The 13,123-nt window shown below is 46.1% G+C and overlaps 1 pseudogene; it reads left to right on the forward strand.

The window, feature by feature from the left end:
- Positions 1 to 11,261: 11,261 nt before the first annotated feature.
- On the forward strand, positions 11,262 to 11,356 carry LOC126017138 (uncharacterized; annotated as a pseudogene).
- Positions 11,357 to 13,123: the final 1,767 nt, after the last annotated feature.

Consider the following 13,123-nt stretch of genomic DNA (forward strand, 5'->3'; position numbering starts at 1 on the left):
TTAGAGTACAGGCAGGAGTGGGGTTGGGAGAGGGAGATTTGGGACATTGGTGATGGGAATGCTGCACTGGTGATAGGGGGTGTTCTTTACATGACTGAAACCCAACCACAATCATGTTTGTAATCAAGGTGTTTAAATAAAATAAAATTTAAAAAAAGGGCCCAGAGAGATAGCACAGCGGCGTTTGCCTTGCAAGCAGACGATCCAGGACCAAAGGTGGTTGGTTCAAATCCTGGTGTCCCATATGGTCTCCCATGCCTGCCAGGAGCTATTTCTGAGCAGACAGCCAGGAGTAACCCCTGAGCATCGTCGGGTGTGGCCCAAAAACAAAACAAAAAAAATAAATAAAAAGATACTAAAAATATATTAGCACAGAATTATTAATAATTTTAGTTTATATACCTATAAAGACAGTTATATAGTTTTTGAAGAAAACTTGGTGGGGCCACACCAAGTGATGTTCAGGGGTTCTTCATGGCTCTACACTCAGGAATTAGCCCTGATGGTGCTCTAGGGACCACTGTTTAGAGATGGAAGGGATGGGAACCTGGGTAAGCCTGTGCAAGGCATGCCCCCTACCCTCTATACTATCTCTCCCACCCCTGAAAAAAGATACATTTGTATTAACTAATAATCTATTTACAATTGCATGGAATTTTAGTTTGGTTCTATTCATCTATATGTACTTAATTGTCCAAACTCCCAAATAAATAAATATATCTCCTATGTGTGCAATATAAAGAAACAGAGTAAAGGAACATCAAAATGATCAAAGTCCTCATAATACTATAGAACTGAGTTTACATGGGGTTGGGGGTGGGAGGGTTTCCTAGGATGCTGATGGTGGGAAGCAGGCTCTCTGATGGTGAGTGCAATGTAGAATGATGTGTGCATGAAAAGTAGGATTAACAGTAGTGTAAATCCCAATACCTCAATTAAAATAGTTAAATATAGTGTCTCACTCACCACAAAGAAATAGAATTACAGGATGATGTCTTTGAGGAACAGATGCAGAGATTCTCAAAAACTACTAGCAAATAGAATCAAACAGCTCATCAAGAAGGTCATACACCATTACCAAGTAGGATTCATTCTAGAGATGCAATGATGCTTTAACATACACAAGTCAATCAATATAATACAATATATCAACAAAAGAAAATTTAAAAAATCATATGATCGGGCCCGGAGAGATAGCACAGCAGTGTTTGCCTTGCAAGCAGCCGATCCAGGACCAAAGGTGGTTGGTTCGAATCCCGAATCCCGGTGTCCCATATGGTCCCCCGTGCCTGCCAGGAGCTATTTCTGAGCAGACAGCCAGGAGTAACCCCTGAGCACTGCCGGGTGTGGCCCAAAAACCAAAAAAAAAAAAAATCATATGATCATATCAATAGATGCAGGGAAAGCTTTTGATAAGGTCCAGCACCCATTATGATAAAAACCATCAAGATGGGAATTGAAGGAACCTTCTTCAATATAGTCAAAGCCATTTACCACTATGGGTAAACTCAATGGGGAAAAATTAAAAGTTTTTCCTTTAAGATCTGGTACAAGACAACATTGCCCTATCTCTTCACTTCTATTCAATATAGTACTGGAAGTACTTGCCATAGCAATTAGGCAAGAAAAAGATATCATATGCATCCAGAGAGGAAAAAAAGAGGTCATGGTCTCACTGTTTGCAGATGACATAATACTATACTAAGAACATCCTAAAGACTATCAAAAAGTGATTAGAGGGTTGGAACAATAGCTCAGTGAGGAAGGTGTTGCTGTATATGAAAATATTTCCATAAGATTATTATTTGAATGGTTGTATATGAAAATGTTTCCGTAAGATTATTCTTTGCCTGTTGCCCCACCTTGACCTTCCAGGTGGAGGCGCTGTGGAGAGTTGAATAAATAGCTTTAGTGGGAGGAGTGCAGGGTCTTTGGCCAGAGCTGGTAGCAGGCTGGAAAAGGACTCTTTTCGTCCAACCTTTGACACTCTAACCTTCTCGTCTGTGTGGATTATTTGCTGTGGATAAATATTACCAAGATCTCTCCCAAAAAGGGGACAAGGGGATGGGAATCAATTTCTCATTCTGGGAACTATTTGGGGATTCACAACCATCCAACAAAGGATTTAATTGCACACCTTTGCAACAGGTGTTTGCCTTGTAAGCAGCCAACCTGGATTCAATCCCAGCATCCTATATGGTCCCCCAAGCACTGCCAGGAGTAATTTCTGAGCACAGAGTCAGGAGTAACTCTTGAGTGCTGTGGAGTGTGGCCCAAACAAAAACAAACAAACCAAAAAACCAAAGTCCTGCAAGGTGGGTGCCCAATGGCACAGTAGGAAAGGAAAGGAACCCCTTCAAGAGGACTCCAGAACTAAGAAGGTCCTGTGGAGACTCCGATGGCCAGGTCCCCCTTTGTTCCTACTACAGAGACACAAGGTTGACCTCTGAATTTCCCTCAAAATGAATCCAGCTGCTAGCCCGAGGCTCACTTCAACTCCACCCATGACCCTCAACTGGGGGTGATCTAGTGTCCCCATCCCAGGAACATATCAAGGGTCCCTGCAGTGTGCAGGGGCAGGATGAAGGCTTGAGCTGGAAATAGCTCTGCAACAGCACCTCAACTGAAAGTGAGAAGGAATGGGGCCCAAGACTCCTCAATCTGCTGCTTCTCAAGGTGCTCTGTGGATTCACTCTGGCAGATCCTGGGAAGGGCCTTCACAGGAGCTGTAGCCTGCCCACTCCTGGGCTCAAGTCCTCCCGGCTGGCCTCCTGCCCACTCTGCTTTGCCCTCTCAGCTGAAGGGGTCCACAGGCTCTTTATTCAGTCTTGATTTTTTTTTTTGAGAGGGAGGGGATCTGCTGCCCAAAATACTCATGAACAGCTTCCTTGTTTCTGTGAAGGAGAAATGGTTTATTTGTGTTACTCTTGCTTCTGCATTAAAATGCCAGGAAGCATAGTTTGAGAGCCTGCAGCCTCACTGTCCCCAGTTTCCCAGAGTGTGGGGACATTGGGGCAGACTCAGTGACACAGCCAGGGCTCAACACACACAGAGTCAGGCCTAAAAAAAGCAGCACACACTCAGGGACCCCAGTCCTTGGTGGTGACAGAGGGAGAGGGTCAACAACAGTGACAGACACTCAGGGATGGGGCCGATGGTGGTGACAGGCACAGTTACAGAATAAAAGAGATTCGTTGCTTCCCTGAATGTTGTGCTCTCCTGAATATAACATATAGGTTTTCCTAGGCCAAGAAGTGCCAGGTAGGCAGAAGTCTTAAGATGCTGCCTCTATGTTTAAGTATTAATCTTTGTAGTGGAAGCCTCATCCCCCATTCCCATAGGATTGGCAAACGTGAATCTGGAAGCAATGGCAACACAGCAATTAATTAACCCACTCAAGGTTGAAGAGAATAAAACAGCTTCAGGAAACTTCCACCACTAGCAAGAGATACCAGCAGGAAGATAGGCTAGTTGTGAAAACCAAAACCCCAAGTGGCTTCTCCCTGAGATCCAAGGTCTTTATTGGGAAGAGAAGGACCACATGGGTGGAGAACAGGTAGGAGTTAGGGACCAATCCAGAGGTAGTTCCAGTCCATGAGTGGCAAACACAAGCAAAGAATATTCACTCCCTGAATAGAGTGAAAATGATTATTTCAACAAATCTTTGTTTTTTGGTTTTATTTTTTGCCACACCCACTGACACTCAGGGGTTACTCCTGGCTATGTACTCAGAAATCACTCCTGGTTTGGAGGACCACACTGTCACTGAGGCCAAAGACTAAACCCAAGGTGCCCTCTGCCAAGTCTGCACTCCAGCCCCTGGAGCCAGGGCCCCAGTCCTTATACAGCACTTTTATCATGGCTGCATCAACAACTTTCAGTCTTGAAGTCTCTACCAAGATTTTGAAGACCATTAAAAGCAGTGAGCTCGGGGCTGGCGAGGTGGCGCTAGAGGTAAGGTGTCTGCCTTGCTAGCACTAGCTAAGGAAGGACCGCGCTTCAGTCCCCCGGCGTCCCATATGGTCCCCCCAAGCCAGAGACAATTTCTGAGCGCTTAGCCAGGAGTAATCCCTGAGCATCAAACGGGTGTGGCTCAGAAAACCAAAAAAAATAAAAATAAAAAAGAAGCAGTGAGCTTAACAGGACAGAGAGGATCATATTCAATTTATCTTGTTTGGTCTCCCCAAGTCTGATTAGTTTTTTTCTTTTTTTAATAATGGGCCACACCTGGCGGCACTCAGGGGTTACTCCTGGCTCTGTGCTCAGAAATCGCTCCTGGATGCCGGGAATTGAACCCGGGTCCATCCCAGGTCAAATGCACGCAAGACAAATGCCCTACTGCTGTGCTATCTCTCCCGCTCAAGTCTGATTCATTTTAAGCTTGGATGATTCGCCTTCCAAGAGCACCTTCCTAAGGTGCCTCATTTCTGTTCTGCATTTACACGACTGAACGTGAGCCTATTAGATTCTAAGGCACCAACTTCTCTGTGACAAGCGCAGTGATGTGATGAGAAGCCAAGTTCTGAAGAGAAAAATGAGGCTGCTGTTTTGTCATTAACCAATTTCACGAATCATGTCATCTCCAAAATCATTTGCAAAGTTTTGACAGTTGACTAAGAAGATCCCTTTCTTCCTTTCTATTTGTCTCACAGAAAATCCTCTGACTGACAGCAACAAGGACAGGAGCAGCTCGAAATGGCTAAAACTTCCTTCCTATAACTAATACTCTGGGTTGATTGAGGGAAAACAATTAATGAAGATCTCCTACAAAAAATGAAAATATGTAGAGTGCCCAAAAGTAGGAGAGGGAGGAAGGGAAAGGAGGAGGGGAAGTGGGCTGGAGGAGGGGGAGGGAGGCTGGCCTTGAGCCCTGTGCAGTGGGAGCACTTTCACTTTCCCTTGTTTGCACAAGCCTCTGTCCTCAAGTGCGATGCCATGACGACCATTATGTGGCCACTACCCGGCCTCTGCAGGTTGAGCCTGGACACAAAGGACTGCAGCAGTTGAAGATGTTCAGAGCCCCCCAGCTGATGCTTCCCAGGGCCCCCAAGTACCAGCAGTGGGCCTGGGAGGCAGCCTACCAGGGTCACCGGAAAAAGGTAGGACGTGGCCCCAGGCCCCAGCAACCTCACAGCAGCCATAGTTCTCCCTGGAAAGAAAGAGGTGCTGGTCTTGGCTGAGGCAGAGCTGTTGAAAGGCTTTCTAATTCCCAAGTCAAAATACCACAGACAGACCTAGGATGACTTCCTGGAGGCAGATTCCCAGAGCCAGACTCAGGTGCCCTGGTTTGGGACCAGCTTTCTTAGCGATGGTTTGTGTTCGCAAAGTATTCTGGGTTTGCCGAGAACCTCCAGCCTAAGAGAAAGGGGAGAGCTCTTCCCATCCACTGTTCTCATCGCTGGGGATGGCTTTAATCTCCTAGGAGACTCCTGTTGTGACGCTTTGCTGCAAGATGGTTGGCGACAAAAATGTCCGAGTGGTTCACACACCTGCCCTGACCCACACCCTAGGGCCTGCTCTCGTTCACACAGAGGGCCCCATGGGGGCATTCAGGAGGGGGCAGATGGAAGCAGCCATCAGGGTGACCGACTCCAGGCACCCCAGAGGACCCACAATGACTAAACCATATGGATGGGATCCCTGGAATGGCCCTCAGGACTGAGCCTCAGAGACTGCACAGGGACAAAGCCCAGAGACTGAGTGAGGGATTGCACCAGGGACTGAGTCCAGGCAGAGCCATCGCTGAGGAATGCTTCAGTGAACACAAGTCTCCCCTCCACCCACAACTTCCCCACAGGCTCTGGTGATACTGACTTAGATGTCTAGGATACTCTGCATCAGGCCCTGGTACCCCAGCTGAAACCTGGCCCTACCTTGCCATCCCAACTTCTGTATTGCTGAGGGTCATGTTCACTTCCCAGCCCTGGTGTCTCTCCCCAAGAGCCATCGTTGATTCTGCTCCTCACCCGCATGTGATGTAGGTCCCAGATCTTTGTCCCTTTCCTCAGTGCCCAGAGCACACAGTAAACTCTGTTCCTAGGCCTTTGAAAAGGTTGTGCAACCCCCCCAGTGCTCTCACTACAGTTAGCACTTCAGTACAAATGCAAACCCACCGGGCTTGTGCACTTCTGTACCCAGGAACCAGAACTGACCCTGGCCTGACACACAGGTATTCAACACCCTCAGGTCTAGCCAGTCACCAGACTATGACTGAAGTGGTACAGATAAGGTCTCGGAAGGGTCATGGAGCCTGGACAGTGGCTGAGCAGGGGAGACTTTGGAGCATCAGCAACAGGAGCCTGTGGGGCAGCATGAATTCAGAGCAGTGCAGTGATCTGAGCACCTGGGTGCGAATAAGGAAGTCCAGGCCCTGAGCTGACCATAGAAGGCAGCCTGGTTGTGGGAGTAACTGGTTTTTATTCTATTCAGGATAGTTCTCCTTTGCTAGAAGTACCTCTGGATTGGTCCCTTCTGCTACCTGTTTTCCATCATGTTGATGGTCTTTCTCTTCCCAATAAAGACCTCAGGTCTCAGGGGAAAACTGCCTGTGTAGTTTTGCTCTTCCACAGCTAGTCTACCTGCCTGCAGTTATCTCTTGCTAGAAGTGGAAGGCTTGTGGTGGAATTTTCATGAACTTGTTTTACTCCCTTTGTTCTGTGTGGATTATTTTCTGTGTCAGCACTTGCTCCCAGGCCCATCTCTCCCTGATTCTTTAGGATTGAGGCATGAGGTTTCCACTTCATCTGGCATCCAGGGAGGGAGCAGCTCGGTCCCACTCGGTGATCACTCGATCACCTAGGAGAGGTGTCCTTATCTCTGGTAAGCCACCAGCATAGAGCAGGAGAGGGCTAAGAGTCCTGCAGAAGTGAAGAAAGGAGAGGGAGGGCACGACTCAGAGAAGCAGCAGGAGCCAGCAAGTCATCCAGGCAATGAGAGGAAGTTTGAGGATGGTCAGGAATGGGTAGTGGACCAGTAGGTCTCAGACCACCTACGACAACTGTTGCCATACTCAAGAAACTCAACTCAGAACAGAGCTTCTTCCTTTTGGTTTTTTGGCCACACCCTGTGGTACTCTGGGGTTACTTTTGGCTCTGCACTCAGGAGTTACTCCTGGAAGGCTCAGAGATGATATGGGATGCCAAAGATTGAACCTGGGTCTTCTACGCATAAGGGAAATGCTCTATCCAGCCTAAAGAAACAATGGAAAAGATGGGGGGGGGGATAACAACTGCAGATAAGACTAAGTACACCATTATTTACAGTAGCACATTTGTAATTAATAAATGTCTATCAAAAGTGAGCTGAGGGCAAGAGAGATAGCATAGTGGTAGGGCATTTGCCTTGTACTCGACCAATCTAGGAGACAGTGACGAGCCTGCCAGGGACAATTTCTGACGAGCCTGCCAGGGACAATTTCTGAGAGCAGAGCCGGGAGTAACCCCTGAGCACCGCCGAGTATGACCCTAAAAAACAAACAAAAAAAGTAAGCTGAGTGGATTAGGAAACCTTCAACCATGAAGTTCATGCAACGTTAAAAGGAATAAATGAGTGCCCAGGAGGTAGCACAGATTATAGGGCACAAGCTTGTGTGTGATGAATGCTGGGGATGTGGCTGGTACCACATCCACAGCAGGGAGGAAGTGGAGAAAAATAAAACACCTGCAAATGGGGCCGGAGAGATGGCATGGAGGTAGGGCATTTGCCTTGCATGCATAAAGACGGTGGTTTGAATCCCGGCATCATATGGTCCCCCGAGCCAGTAGTAACCCCTGAGTGATGCCAGGTGTGACTCCCCAAAACAAAAACAAAAACAAAAACAAAACAAAATAAAAAAAATACCTGCATATAAGAACCAAATTTTTTTCTCTAAACTATGTATACTGTGAAATTTGGAAAGGTAGAATGGAAGGGTTGGAGCTATAGTACAGCAGGTAGGGTGATTGCCTTACAAGTGGTCGACCCAGATTTAATCCCTGGCACCCCATATGGTCCTCTGTGCCTGCAGGAGTGATTCCTGAGTACAGAAATGTAAGTAAGTAGTGAGCACCACAGATGTGCCCTCCCCAAAGTAAGTTTTTTTTAAGTAAAATAGAAAAATGTGTGAAATATTTCTTTTATCTATAAAGGGGATAAAATGTACCCATATAAATGATGTGGTACAGATAGAGTCCAATCTCTTCTATAAAGAACTTGACGATCATGTAAGCATCTTCCATACTATAAAATGAAATTAATTAAAAATTCCGGGGCCGGAGAGATGGCATGGAGGTAAGGCGTTTACCTTTCATGCAGAAGGTCATCGGTTCGAATCCCGGCGTCCCATATGGTCCCCCGTGCCTGCCAGGAGCAGTTTCTGAGCACAGAGCCAGGAAAAACCCCTGAGCACTGCCGGGTGTGACGCAAAAACCACAAAAAAAAAAAAAAAAAGAAATTAATTAAAAATTCCAAAACACTGAAAATATAATGCATAGACAATTGTTTCAGAACCATTTTGAGAGCAACTGATTCTGCTGTCCTTAAAACTCTATTTCTATAGTTGCAGAGAGCTCACTTAATGATATGATATGACAAAAAAAGAAAACAACCCTGCTTTCAGTGTTTAAGGACTGTTGTGTATTTTAGTGCAGAAACAAAAAGTGTGATGGGTTAGTGTGGTAGAGAACTAGCGCATCAGGCAAGAGATCCCAGAGCCACAAAGGATACAGCTCTGCATTGGGATTATTCCTGGTGGGCTCAAGGACCTCAGAGCTACCACTCATCCACACCCAGCCACATAGCAACAACTATGACCACACCCAGATGTGATTTCTAGAGACAGTCCATCCCAGCTCAGCTGTGGAAATGACTATTTGCAAGTGAAGTGAAGATCTATTCACAATACCTGCATCACTGCAGGATAATATCTGCATCCAGAGTTGCCTACCACAAAGAATCAGCTGGAAGAGGCAAAGGTGGGCTGATCACCTATGAGAGTACCAGCTCCAAGGACTGTGCACAGGGCCCACTTCCTCAGGGGTAAGCAGAAATATTTCATTAAAAGATACTGAGAAGCAGCTCATTATTTTGGTTTTTGGGTCACACCCGGCAGTGCTCAGGGGTTCCTTCTGGCTCCACGCTCAGGAATCACTCCTGGCAGGCTCAGGAGACCATATGGGATGCCGGGATTCGAACCACCATCCTTCTGCATGCAAGGCAAACACCTTATCTCCATGCTATCTCTCCGGCCCCGCAGCTCATTATTTTGAAAACAAGTAGAGAGTCTAGGACAAACCTCATGACAGTAGAGCTGGTTTATGTGGAGTATCTAGAGAATGAATGAAGCGTGAGTGACCGAACTATAAACTATTTCCATCTCTAAGCCATCATCAGGACAGACTGCTGCTAACATCACAAAACCAGAGACAATGCAAACTGTGTGCTTCCTGCTAAAACTTCACAGCCCCACCTAAGGAAAAACAGAGTCTGATTTCCAACTGCCAGTTTATAGGAAATGCCAGCACATTATCACCAAGTCCAAACAAAGTCACTGGAAAAATCACCTGATTGTCTCATAATCAGACACAAGGGGAAAACAAAGATAAAAATTATACGTTAAAAGAGATCTAAGGGGCCGGAGAGATAGCATGGAGGTAAGGCGTTTGCCTTTCATGCAGAAGGTCCGTGGTTCAAATCCCGGCGTCCCATATGGTCCCCCGTGCCTGCCAGGAGCGATTTCTGAGCATAGAGCCAGGAGTAACCCCTGAGCGCTGCCGGGTGTGACCCAAAAACCAAAAAAAAAAAAAAAAAAAAAAAAAAGAGATCTAAGATAACCTAAAATATTATTGTCAACAATATGTAAGCCACTATGATCAAAATAAAAATTATAAAAAAAAAGAGATCTAAGATAAAACAGTGGGTAGGGTGCTTGCCTTGCACCTAGCCAACTTGAGTTTGATCCCTAACATACCATATTCTGCAGAGCCAACCAATTATAGTTCCTGAGTTTAGATCCGGAAATAATACGACCATTGCTAGTGTGGCCCCAAAGCTAAATAAATACATTTTAATTTTATTAAAAAATTTTTGTTTGATTTTTGGTTTTTGGTCACACCTGGGAGTGCGCAGGGGTCACTCCTGCCTCTACACTCAGAAATTGCTCCTGGTGTTGAGGCTTGTGCAGACCCTAACCTGTCTGTGGTTTAGGGTTGCTATCTGCCTTGTACAGCAAAGTAGAGGGTTTTCTCACAGAGGACCAAAGGAGTCTTCTCTGAAGAGCCTCCTCCACAGTTGAGGAAAAAGAAAAGAGAAATTGCTCCTGGCAGGGTCGGAGGACCATATGGGATGCCGGAATTTGAACCACTGTCCTTCTTTTTTTTTTTTTTTTTTTTTTTTTGGTTTTTGGGCCACATCCCTTGACGCTCAGGGGTTACTCCTGGCTATGCGCTCAGAAGTTGCTCCTGGCTTGTGGGACCATATGGGACGCCGGGGGATCGAACCGTGGTCCGTCCAAGGCTAGCGCAGGCAAGATAGGCACCTTACCTCTAGCGCCACCGCCCGGCCCCGAACCACTGTCCTTCTGCATGCAAGGCAAATGCCTTAACTCCATGCTATCGCTCCGGTCCCTTATTAACAAATTTAAATTAATTTTATTTTAAAATTAAAATTGAATTCATTAATATAAAGATTAATAAATCAATCTTATTAATAAGATGCAAGAAGGGTCAGAGAGATTGTTCAGTGGGCACATGCTTTGCCTACAGAAGAACTGGATTCAATTCCTGGCACTTCATGGTCCTCTGAGTACCAAGCAGGTGTAGCCCTTGACTACTGTTGGGTGTGACATGCCCCAAAATTTTAATAGAACAAATAAATAAGAGATTCAAGAAATACACCAACCCATCCCAAGGGATGGCTGTTTTTTTCCCTGGGTCTTCAGTCAAACAACCAAACCCTAGAGAGGAAGATGGAAAAGGGGACAGAGTATGGCAGGAGAGATATGCCTGAAGAGCTCATTAAAAGAACTGCTGTCATTTCTGTGTCATTATGACATTGCAATTCTGTATTTAAGACAGCTTCCTATCTTTTAATGCCACATATTAAAATATTTAAGGATGAAAAGAACCCCCTTGAACTTGACTTGTAAACTCAGACCACAGAGGACTGTGGATGATATTCAGAGGCGACCTGGTTGCTCATGAACTGGTTTGCTGAAGCAGATGAGATGACAATTGGCCCACTAACTCATTTCCTCTGAAATTTTATCTATTTAAAATGTTAGACTCATGCTCGCTTCGGCAGCACATATACTAAAATTGGAACATTAGCATGGCCCCTGCGCAAGGATGACATGCAAATTCGTGAAGTGTTCCATATTTTTTAAAAAGAAAAAAAAATAAGGGGCCGGAGAGATAGCATGGAGGTAAGGCATTTGCCTTTCATGCAGGAGGTCAGTCCCCCGTGCCTGCCAGGAGCAATTTCTAAGCCTGGAGCCAGGAATAACCCCTGAGCACTGCCGGGTGTGACCCAAAAAACACAAAAAAAATATTACACTTTATTTAAAAAATTATTGACTGATAAAAGAAACAGAATTGGGGCCGGAGAGATAGCATGGAGATAAGGCCTTGCATGCAGAAGGTTGGTGGTTCGAATCTCGGCATCCCATATGGTCCCCTGAGCCTGCCAGGAGCGATTTCTGAGTGTAGAGCCAGGAGTAACCCCTGAGTGCTGCTGGGTGTGACCCAAAAACCAAACCAAACCAAACCAAACCAACCAAACAAACAAACAAAAGAAGCAGAATTGAAATTAGAAATGGTTTTTCTATTTTTCAAAAAGATTAATGCAACATATTTGTGTGTGTGTGTGTGTGTGTGTGTGTGTGTGTGTGTGTGTGTGGTTTTTGGGTCACACCCGGCAGTGCTCAGGGGTTATTCCTGGCTCCATGCTCAGAAATTGCTCCTGGCAGGCACAGGGGACCATATGGGGCGCCGGGATTCGAACCGATGACCTCCTGCATGAAGGGCAAACGCCTTACCTCCATGCTATCTCTCCGGCCCCATTGCAACATATTGTTACATGTTGTCTTCTTTTGGTGAAAATCTAGAGCCCATGAGAAGAATTCCAGTTGATTGTTAGGGGGTTGCACAAAGGTGACCTTAATGGGCACAAATCTGATCTCAGGTGTAGATGTGGCCTCAAAAGCGATATAACTAAACAGAATGCAGGGTCTACTCACTCACCATGTTTCCTCAACATTGGTCAACCCTGTTCAGGATCCATATCTGTGGGAAATTGTGTGGCAGGCATAGAACCAAATTGAGAACTGTCACATGCACAAGGCCAGTGTAAGGCAAGGCATCTCTGGGCATCGCCCCAGAAGAGCCCCCTAAATGCCCAACACCTAGGCCGGAAAGCCAGAGCAGACCATTGCCTGCATGACCCACAGTCCCTCCACAGCAGTTCTCAAAGCTTTGTGACTGCTAAGCTTCTTGAGTAAGTTCAAGCAGATGTTGCTGCCCAGACCTCCTGCAGATGATACTGGAGGGGCTGGATCTTGTTCCTTCATGACTAATTTCCTCCCGAAAGCTTTTCTCCAGGGGTTTGACCTCCGTCATTCCTTCTTAAGTGTCTGAAACAAGTTAAAAGTCAAATCCTGGGAACCGGAGAGATAGCATGGAGGCAGGGCATTTGTCTTGCATGCAGAAGGATGGTGGTTTGAATCCTGGCATCCCATATGGTCCCCCGAGCCTGCCGGGAGCGACTTCTGAGCACAGAGCCAGGAATAACCCTTGAGCGCTGCCGGGTGTGACCCCAAAACAAAACAAAACAAAAAGTCAAATCCTGCTGGAACCTTGTTGCCAATAGCCAAGTCTGGGCACAGATATTTCCTGTATCTTCTGTATTTCCCTGTATCTCCAAGTCGGGGGTCACAGAACAGGAAGGGCCAGCAGAAAGCAGTTGCTTCCAAGTGAAACGTCTGTATCATCCCTTCCCGGTTTTCCCTATTACCAATTTCCAGGGTGTTTGCTGTTTCTGCGTTTCTCCACTTACTTAGCTGTAAGGAAGAACTTCCCTCTGCATTTAGCCCTGACAACAGACAATAGTATTAAGTAAAAGTTGATTCACAAGACCCAGGTCTTTAGACCTA

This window comes from Suncus etruscus, chromosome 8 (genome assembly GCF_024139225.1).
Source record: "Suncus etruscus isolate mSunEtr1 chromosome 8, mSunEtr1.pri.cur, whole genome shotgun sequence".
NCBI classification, from domain to species: domain Eukaryota; kingdom Metazoa; phylum Chordata; class Mammalia; order Eulipotyphla; family Soricidae; genus Suncus; species Suncus etruscus.